Source organism: Mus caroli, unplaced genomic scaffold, assembly GCF_978045245.1.
Source record: "Mus caroli unplaced genomic scaffold, Mus_caroli_1 scaffold_3, whole genome shotgun sequence".
In the NCBI taxonomy this organism is placed as follows: domain Eukaryota; kingdom Metazoa; phylum Chordata; class Mammalia; order Rodentia; family Muridae; genus Mus; species Mus caroli.
Window position 1 is genome coordinate 153,240,293 of NW_028227258.1, and position 10,647 is coordinate 153,250,939.

Genomic DNA, 10,647 nt, shown 5'->3' on the forward strand with positions numbered 1-10,647 from the left:
AGCCATTTTAACAGAAAGATGCTGCAAGTTTGACCAAATTACATTCCATCTGAAGACTTGTGGTAAAGGTCTGTGATATTTTATGATTTGTGAAAATAAATTCAGTTAAAATAGCCTTGTTGCCCCAAAAAGCAAAAGCAACCCAATCTTGTATAAAGTGCAGAAGTATATTATGACTATTATTTTTATGAGCATCTATTGCAATTATATTTTAACATGGCACTCCTACTATGTGTATGCCCTGTGTTTCACCAACACGGCACTCCTACTATGTATATGCCCTGTGTTTCACCAACATGGCACTCCTACTATGTGTATGCCCTGTGTTTCACCAAAAGGCTTTTTATCACTTGACTTTGAATTACTCAAAAACCTCCTTCCTTCCTTCCTTCCTTCCTTCCTTCCTTCCTTCCTTCCTTCCTTCCTTCCTCCTTTCCTTTCCTCCTTCCTCCCTTTCTTTCTTTTCTGTATTTGTGGTGGTGGTGGTGGTGGTGCTGCTGCTGGTAGTGGTAAGGTGGGCCTACCTTAATCCAACAATCCCTGTTTAACATAAGGAGATCCTTATTCTGGCCTTGAAAGAGCAGACTGTCATTTTGTGCAAATAGTTGTATGTCAGACACTATCCTGGAGTTGACAGTTCATAAGAAAATGTGAACTTCTGCCTTGCAATTGTGGTGAACCATGTGTTGGGGATAGCTTTACTTTGTTAGAGAAGGATCTTGAAGAAGATGAAGATCCAATTCATTCACCCCACAATTCAGCTATGAAGGCAATAGCCCAATATAGCTATACCCAGCTTTGGTCAGGCTGAGAGGCTGAGTGGGTGATGCAATTAGTCACTCATCACACAGTACTAAAAACTAACTTGCTCTTATACAAGTGTTACAATGAATTTTAAGTATAATGGTATTTGAAACTGAATGCAAATATCTTGTTTTATATATATGGATATATACATACATATATATCTTATTTTGATCAGATTAATCAAGGCTAAGAAATTTAATAAAATAATTTTACACATTATATATGATCAAATTCTTTCGATTAAAATTAGTTCTGAAACCTGAGGATGGCTACATCTGAGTTATTTTTGAAAATGTATGTTAATTACTTAAGTTATTTTAGAGGCTTACTTAAACTATATTCATTAAAGATTTTGAGGCAAAGCTTGTGATAAAAAAGCCTTTGGAGATCCTGTGTTTTATGTGTATTATAAACTACATAATTCTGTGACATCTTATTTTTTATTTCAGAACATTAGAAACAAATTTTAGGACTCCAATAACAAGAACAAATCTCAAGAATGACAAATGAAGTTTGTTAAATTAAAGAGTTTCAGTACAGAACAAGAAACTATCACAATTGGGACCTCATAAAACTGCAAAGCTTCTGTAAGGAAAAAGACACCGTCAATAAGACAAAAAGGCCGCCAACAGACTGGGAAAGGACCTTTACCTATCCTAAATCAGATAGAGGACTAATATCCAATATATATAAAGAACTCAAGAAGGTGGACTCCAGAAAGTCAAATAACCCCATTAAAAAATGGGGCTCAGAGCTAAACAGAATTCTCACCTGAGGAATACCAAATGGCTGAGAAGCACCTGAAAAAATGTTCAGCATCCTTAATCATCAGAGAAATGCAAATCAAAACAACCCTGAGATTCCATCTCACACCAGTCAGAATGGCTAAGATCAAAAATTCAGGTGACAGCAGATGCTGGTGAGGATGTGGAGAAAGAGGAACACTCACCATTGTTGGAGGGATTGTAAGCTTGTACAACCACTCTGGAAATCAGTCTGGTGATTCCTCAGAAAATTGGACATAGTACTACTGGAGGATCCAGCAATACCTCTCCTGGGCATATATCCAGAAGATGTTCCAACTGGTAAGAAGGACACATACTCCACTATGTTCATAGCAGCCTTACTTATAATAGCCAGAAGCTGGAAAGAACCCAGATGTCCCTCAACAGAGGAATGGCTGCAGAAAATGTGGTACATTTACACAATGGAGTACTACTCAGCTATTAAAAAGAATGAATTTATGAAATTCCTAGGCAAATGGATGGACCTGGAGGGCATCATCGTGAGTGAGGTAACCCAATCGTAAAAGAACTCACATGATATGTACTCACTGATAAGTGGATAATAACTCAGAAACTTAGAGTACCCAAGTTACAAGTTGCAAAACACATGAAACTGAAGAAGAACGAAGACCAAAGTGTGGTCACTTTGCCCCTTCTTAGAATTGGGAACAAAACACCCATGGAAAGAATTACAAAGACAAAGTTTGGAGCTGAGATGAAAGGATGGACCATCTAGAGACTGCTGCACCTGGGGATCCATCCCATAATCAGCCTCCAAACGCAGACATCATCATATACACCAGCAAGATTTTGCTGAAAGGACCCTGATATAGCTGTCTCTTGTGAGGTGATGCCAGTGCCTGGCAAACACAGAAGTGGATGCTCACACTCAGCTATTGGATGGAATACAGGGCTCCCAATGGAGGAGCTAGAGAAAGTACCTAAGGAGCTGAAGGGTTCTGCAACCCTATAGGTGGAACAACAATATGAACTAACCAGTACCCCTAGAGCTCATGTCCCTAGCTGCATATGTAGCAGAAGATGGCCTAGTCCGCCATCAATGGGAAGAGAGGCCCCTTGGTATTGCAAACTTTATATGCCCCAGTACAGGGGAACGCCAGGGCCAAAAAGTGGGAGTGGGTGGGTAGGGGAGTGGGGGGGGTCTGGGGGACTCTTGGGATAGCATTTGAAATGTAAATGAAGAAAATATCTAATTAAAAAAAGATAAAGTAAAATAATAATAAAAAAGAAACTATCAACAGAATGGACAAAGTGGAAAATAGGAGAACATATTTCCCAGCCTTATTTCATATCAAGGGGTCATATCTACAATATATAAAGAGCTGTTAAACAACAACAACAAGAACAACAACAACAACTTCCTCAATCTTCCAACAATAAGTAGCTTATTTTTTCAATATAGAAAGTTCCCCAAAGAAGAAATAAATACAAATAGCCAATAACTATTTTAAGTGTTTAACATCCTTACCCATCAAAGTGATAAAAATTAAATTTACTTTTAGTTTGTGTTTTACTACAGCCATAAGACTAACATCATGAACATAAGTAACAGCAAATGCTGGTAAGAATTTGTGACAAGAGGAAGTCTTATACACTGCTCGCACCCATGTAACCTAATGCAGCCACTGTGCCAATCACTATAGAAGCTTCTGTGAAAATGAAACAAAACAGAAAAATAGCATCATTCTATGACCCAGCCATGTACGGACCTAGGCTGTGTACAGGGCAGACAGTAAGTTTTGCCACAGAGACACTGGCCACTTGTGCTCATGGCTGCACCACGTGCAACAGCTATGAAATTGTACCCATTTAGATGCCCTTCAACAGATTATGGATAAAGACAATATGGTATATACACAAAGTGGATACAGACAACAACACATATGAGGAGACTGCATTTTAAGTATATATATATATATATATATATACTTAAATATATATATACTTATATATACTTATATATACTACATATATATATATATACTACATATAATACATATATATATATACTACATTCTACATAACTTAATTTCATAAGTGTGTTTTTATGCACATTGCATATGCACATGTGTGGTGAGATGTAGGCCATGAAACTACCTCCCTCTCCTCCTTCTCCTCCTCCTCCTTCTTTTTCTTTTTCTTCCTCTTCTTCTTCTTCTTCTTCTTCTTCTTCTTCTTCTTCTTCTTCTTCTTCTTCTTCTTCTTCTTCTTCTTCTTCTTCTTCTTCTTCTTCTTCTTCTTCTTCTTCCTTCTTCTTCCTTCTTCCTTCTTCTTCTTCTTCTTCTTCTTCTTCTTCTTCTTCTTCTTCTTCTTCTTCTTCTTCTTCTTCTTCTTCTTCTTCTTCTTCTTCTTCTTTTTCTGTTTCGAGACAAGGTTTCTCTGTGTAGCCCTGGCTGTCCTGGAACTTACTCTGTAGACCAGGCTGGCCTCAAACTCAGAAATCCGCCTGCCTCTGCCTCCCAAGTGCTGGGATTAAAGGCATGTGCCACCATGCCCAACTGCATAATTCTTAAAGAGTGCATAGCAGCGTGCTCATATTTTAAACTAGACTACAGGTATTTTCAAAAGGGCATTGCAATCAGTAAAGTGAATTACTGCCGGACTATGCTGACTTTCCCCTTGAAGCGTTTTGCTCTGTCATGCTTTGCCCTTTGTTGCTCTTATTTGTGTTTTATGAGCAATTGGGGTTGTTATGTCTTTCCATCCAGGGGTTGGGTTTTAAATTGTATGTCTTTTCCAGAAGAAAACATGAATATATACCAGAGTTAATCTCGTGGGGGTGATTCAGAAAGAAAACATACTGGGGATCCAATAAAAGCTCTCCAAATATAAACCATGTTACCATGCTTCGATTTTAGACTTTTCTCTTTGTACTATCTTCAGGGAGTGGTCACTTTGGCTGGCCTCACTCTTGCTCTAGTTGACTGCTACCTTGACAAAGGGTGTTTAGGGAACCAATTTTGTAAGCAGTAAGAGTCTTTAAAGGAGATTGATTAAGCATGTCTGTTCCCTTTTCTCTGCTAAAGCCTCCCCTCCAGGAGAGTGCTCAGAAATGGAGTATTACTGAGGCTGCCAGTGGCTTCCATTAACTGGGCTACACCCCCCCCCCCAAGGTTTGCTAATGAGGCTAGGAGGTGTTTGCTGACATTGTTGATGATTTGAAAGCTTGCTTTAAAGATTTCTTTGCATTGATTGTCGCTACTTTCCTCATGCTCTGCTGGAACTATGCTGTACCTTATTTTTCATTTGGAAATTTTCTTTTGTAAGTTTTTCTGTTTACTTGACATTTTGTTGTTGCTAGTCATTCTGCTTTGGCAGGCAGCTGGGGTCAATTAGCTTTGCTGCATTTTATTTGGGGGAAAATTATTTAAAGGTCTTTATATTGAATTAAACTCCTCCCTTTCCTAGGATATTGTGGGTAAATACCCAAGACGCTGTAGTGGTTGCTAAGTTACTCTTTCAGAAGGAACAACACGGTCTTGGATCACATCTAAGAGCATGTTATAATGGCAATGCAATGCCCTCCTTTTATTCAGGGGTTAGGCTACTGTTATTTATAAATATTTTGTACTGTTGGATACAGCTTAGTGTTTGTCATGTGAACTCATTCTTGTATCAAGCACTAATTGACTCCCAAAATGGAAGTGGGTTTTCCCTTTGTGGTTACTTTGTATGTTTATAATTCAGCCATACTTGATGGATAGCTCACATCTTTTAAGCTTACACAACATCTGAGTCACCTAAGGCTTTGTCCAGCACTAAAACAGAAGGATCACAACAGGGAGGATACTCCTCCTGTCTCCTATACATACATGTCACCAGGGATCACAACCTTCCTGTCAGTTAGCAGGCTATGTCACCCTGTACAGGGCACATGAGCTTCTGTTTCCCTTAAAGTGTGCACCATAGACTCTCATGTTTCTCAGCAATAAGTTAGTGTTTATTTTCCCAGGCATGCACAAGCTTGTACTCTGAAGTGCTGCATGTATGTAGAAATTAACAAATACTGAGTGATGGCTGACTTTTCACTCGCTGTTGCTCTCTGCACATAGTAGATGGAAAATGATTATAATATAGCAGTTTGCACACCCAATCAGATGATTGGATGGGTTTGTTCACAGGGTCACTTTTTAGTCAGTTTTGGACCCCCTTTTACATTATTGAATGATGCCTGAAGGAAGACATCAGATATTACCTACCCACTTCTGTTTGCTAATACATGTGTCCTGCCAGTTCCAGTGCCTACTGTGGCAGGGACTCTGTCAGAAGAGGGCCAACACTACAGACTTGCTTAATTTATGAAATTAAAAGAGATATTTAGTGGTTAACATGATACATGTGACATGACAACAAGGAACTGATATTGGGAGACCAAAAAGCACACCAGGAAGACTGAGGCAGGGGGACAGTGAGGGTGTGATGAGGAAGGACTAGCCAGAGCAGAGCGTGTATGGAAACACCATAATGAAAGCCATCATGTTTAACAAGAATTTGAAAGAATTAATTTAAAAAGGAGAATTTTTTTTTCAGAAGTAAAGGAGTATGAAAGTAGACAATCCTGTGTGATTGGGTAATTGTCAAGGCAAGACCCACCTGTCTGCTAAAACAGCTTATTGTGGTCTTTTAGATCTGTCACTTTCAGTGACTTTCATCATTATTGTTACCAAACACCTGACAAAAATCTGTTCAAATTTTATTTTAGCTTACAGCATGTGGTAGTTTAGTCTTACTACCAGGACAGAGACCATGGTAGTGAGAGATGCAGCTGGCTGGTGTTGCTGAACACCTCACATCTACATCTAGGTGGGACAGGAAACAGAGAAAGGAAGATGGCAGTGACTAGCTGGCTTTCCTTTTCTCTTTTTATTCAGGCTAGGACTACATCCCAGAGAGTAGTAACACCAATAGATGGGGCAGATGTTTCCTCCTCTTTTAATTCTGTCTGGAAACAACACCTTAAGTTTTCCTTCACTTGATCTGACCAGTAGTTAAAATACCCATCATATGAGTTAGTGCACAAAGAAATGATCTTTCTCCTTTTGGACCCTCAGTCATCTGACTATTATTGGACATTCACAATTCTGTCCTGTAAAGATAATGAAATAAAACAATAAAACAAAACAAACAAATAAAAAATGATAGGAATAAGGTTTCTGTTCAAACTTGTTGAAATACTAAGTGCCAGGTGAAGTGCACATGAATACACACAGACAGTGGTATGTAGCCCATTTGTTTCATGCCAGCGATGGAGTATTAACACTATGCCCCATTGAAGACTGGGCAGCTTTTGTCAGGATTCATGCTGGGATATGGTAACAATCCCAGATTTGACAGCATATCCATCATTGTTAGCAATTTGTAGAACTTATTCTTTGGAATTGATTTGCCTTTAAACATTTCCTAGGACATGGTTTTGCATAGTATTCTACTTTCTCAGTGGGGTTTCTGTGCCTCAACAAATATCTTTCAAACCACAAAGGTCACAGACTCTTGACCCTCTTCCTATTTGTCCTTTCTATGACCTTTCAACTGCTAGATGTGTTTGATGCACAAAAGAACATTTCAAAGTAAATTACCAATAGCTCCATTTTTACATGTGTCAAGTGAACATAAGCTAGTATTGAAAAATCATCATATAATTCCAGTTAATATTACACACCAAGAAGGCATGCCAGTAGCATAAACGCTCATGTCTCTTTGGAGTATGAAAACTACTTGAATTTGCTTATGATCTGCTAAAAATAATGTTGAATTATTTAGGAAGTTTCAAAAGCTGTTGCACTCCAATATTTCTATAGTACCTTTAGAAGAAGGAGGAGGGGAAGGAGGAAGAGGAGAAGGAGGAGGGGGAGGAGGAGGAGGAGGAGGAAGAGGAGGAGGAGGAGGAGGAGGAGGAGGAGGAGGAGGAGGAGAAGGAGAAGGAGAAGGAGAAGGAGAAGGAGAAGGAGAAGGAGAAGGAGAAGGAGAAGGAGAAGGAGAAGAAGAAGAAGAAGAAGAAGAAGAAGAAGAAGAAGAAGAAGAAGAAGAAGAAGAAGAAGAAGAAGAAGAAGAAGAAGAAGAAAAGAAGAAAAGAGGAGGAGGAGGAGGAAGAAAGAAGACTCATATATAGCTATGTGCTACATTCTGACATGTGGGTCAACAGTAGGTTGTATATGTGATGGTGGTCCTGTGATATTCTGATGTATAAAATTGCTCATGTGTCCATGTAGATGTGTATTTAAATCAACCTACTGAGTTGTCAGTCACATAAAAGTGTGGCAATACAGTTATATAAATTATTTGATACTAGACAAATGTGGTGGTATATGCATTTAATCCTAGCATTCAAGAGGCAGAGGCAGACTGATCTCTGAGTTCAAGGCTAGCCTGGTCTATATAGTAAGACCCTATTTGTCCTTTCTATGTTTCAAATATGTTTCAAATATGTTTCAAAATAAAATAAAATGAAATAATAGTACATTAAGCTTTATAAGAACAGATGCATATTTTACTAGAATCTGTATTTATTTGGTTATATTAGTCACTTTTACATCTCTCTGACAAAATAACTGACAAAGGTAACAAGAAAATAATGATTGATTTTGTCTCACAGTTTAAGGTTTAGAGAACCACAGTAGGAAAGGCACATGGTAGAAGGGGTCTAAGAGTGGAAGAAGAATATGAAAGCAGCTAGTCACAGCACCTCCACAGGTAGGCAGCAAATAGTAATGTCTGCTTATGCTTAGTTATACTTCTTTTGATGCAGTCTGGGACTTCGGACCATGGGCTGGTGCCATCACACACAAGGTGTCTTCCTTCCTCAGTTAAGCCTCTCTTGAAACTCTCTCTCAGCTATATCTTGAGATGTCTCTTGGGTGATGCTAAAAAACACAAGTCAAATGGACAATGAAGATCACTATGAACCACAACACTCTAGTCTTGGTTTCTCAAAAGACTAATGTATAACTTAAGGTTTGTTTCTGAGAGTCCTTTAAGTCAAAACCATTTGAATTATTGTTTAAAGGCCTGAAGTTCAAAATCTTTTCTGAAACTACAAAAATTCATTTAGCTATGAGACACTATAAAATCTAAAATATGTTACGTACTTTCAAAGTTCAGTGGTAAGGAATACATTCTTAATCCAAAAATGAGGAATGGGGATATAACATACAAATTAATGCCAAGATAAATCCAAGAGTGCAAGTATCAAGTGCTTCAACTCCATGTCTGATACCTGGGGCTCTTGATGGTAGTATTTGACTATTAAACTGTAGATGATTATAAACCTAGTCAAATGAAAATGGAGGTTAGCACATGTCTTGGTTACATCAGTGTTTTCTGAGTAGTTGCTTACAGTGCCTTCAGTAAGGGTGCTGAAAAAATTCAACATTAAATCTTTAGTTATTGCAGGCTAAAAACTTAGTTTTACTATTTTTATTGAAAATGAACAGACTCTCAGTTTAATCTTACTTATTCCCCTCACTCTGACTTTTTTCCTTTACTTCAGTGCTAGTTTTGAGAGATGCTAATGAGACAGTGGAGATAAAATAATTCAGTGAGTTTTGGATGACATTTGCATTTAGGAAAATCTCAAATGCTTCTCTCTTAGGTCATTTAAGTGATATCAAGATATTTGGCTAATAGTAAAACATAAATATTTAGATTAGGTTTAAATAAAAAAATTAATCCATTAAACTATGAAGTTTTATGATTCCTTTGTTAAGTAGTAAGGTTCTATTTTTTCATTGTAAGTGGTTTTTCATTTTATGTATTGGTGACGATCAACGTCTATGGAAAAACTTTTGCTACAATAGCATCTTTACCAGGAACTTGGCTGGGAAACCATTTGGGTAAGTACTATAGCCTCAGGATTTATGCTCTGGTTTTTCAGTGAAAGCAGTGTAATTAAAATGTTTTCCTTAACAATTTCCGAACTGCTTATTTAAGATATAATTAATCCCTAGTTATCAGTTATAATTTATTATTGCTGCACATGTTTGTATGTGAATTTGGATGTGTGCCATCTCAAGGCTTGATTACAAGAGACAGAGGACAACTTGTAGAGTCCATTCTCTTCCTTCACATGTTTGAGGCAGTGTCTCTCTTGCTTCTTTTGCTCTGTGTCATCCATGCTAGCTAGCTCGTGAGCTCCCAGGTAAGTCTTTTGTCTCTATCTTGCACCTCACTGAAAGTGCTGAGACTGCGTATGCACACCACTGCATCTGTATTTTTGTGGTTTCAGACTCTGGTCCTCAGCATACAGTAAATGCTCTTACTGGGATTTATTCACTAGCCAATTTAGACTTATTTTAAAATGTAAAATAAACATAGAAGAGTACCACAAGATATATTATTTATACATAGAATGAATGTGTAAGAGTATTATGAAATGTGTACAATATTTTTGCATGTAAATATATGAGAAGGAAACTGCCTTTGACTGTCTGCCCACTGGTCCTTCCAGGTAGTATGAAAAGCTGGTAGAATGCCAGTTCTTCTGATGGCATCTAATAGTGCACAAAAAGAATGTGAAAGTTTACTGTTTATCTTCAATTCCAACACTGTTCTCAGGCTGATCTTATCTGGAGAGTTTTGAGAACACTAGTGCAAAGGCCCATCTTGAAAGCCCACAGTGTTGTCCAGTAGGAATGTATGGATGAATGTGTCTTAGGTCTCTATGTCTAATTTTAAGGGCAAGTCAGAGATGAGTGTCACTGTTCTGGATTAGTCTGAATTTAGCTTTAATGTTTCTGTAATTCAGTGCACTTAATTGTATGACTTTAACTGTTTTCTTTTCATACTTTAAGTAAATATAAGAGACCACACTCTTTATGAATCAGGCATTTCTCTAGTCATGTGGCATTTACTAACCCATGAGATCAATTCTCAGAACAATGTTGTGGTAACTATTACCTTTCTCCCTTTTCATAGATCTGAGGAAAATGGAATAGACTAAGGACTAGAGTACAGGTTACACAAACAAAATTATTCTTTTCTTGTCCTTAACTTTTTCTATTTTCAAGAATTTCATTATATTTATGTAGAGATAACATCT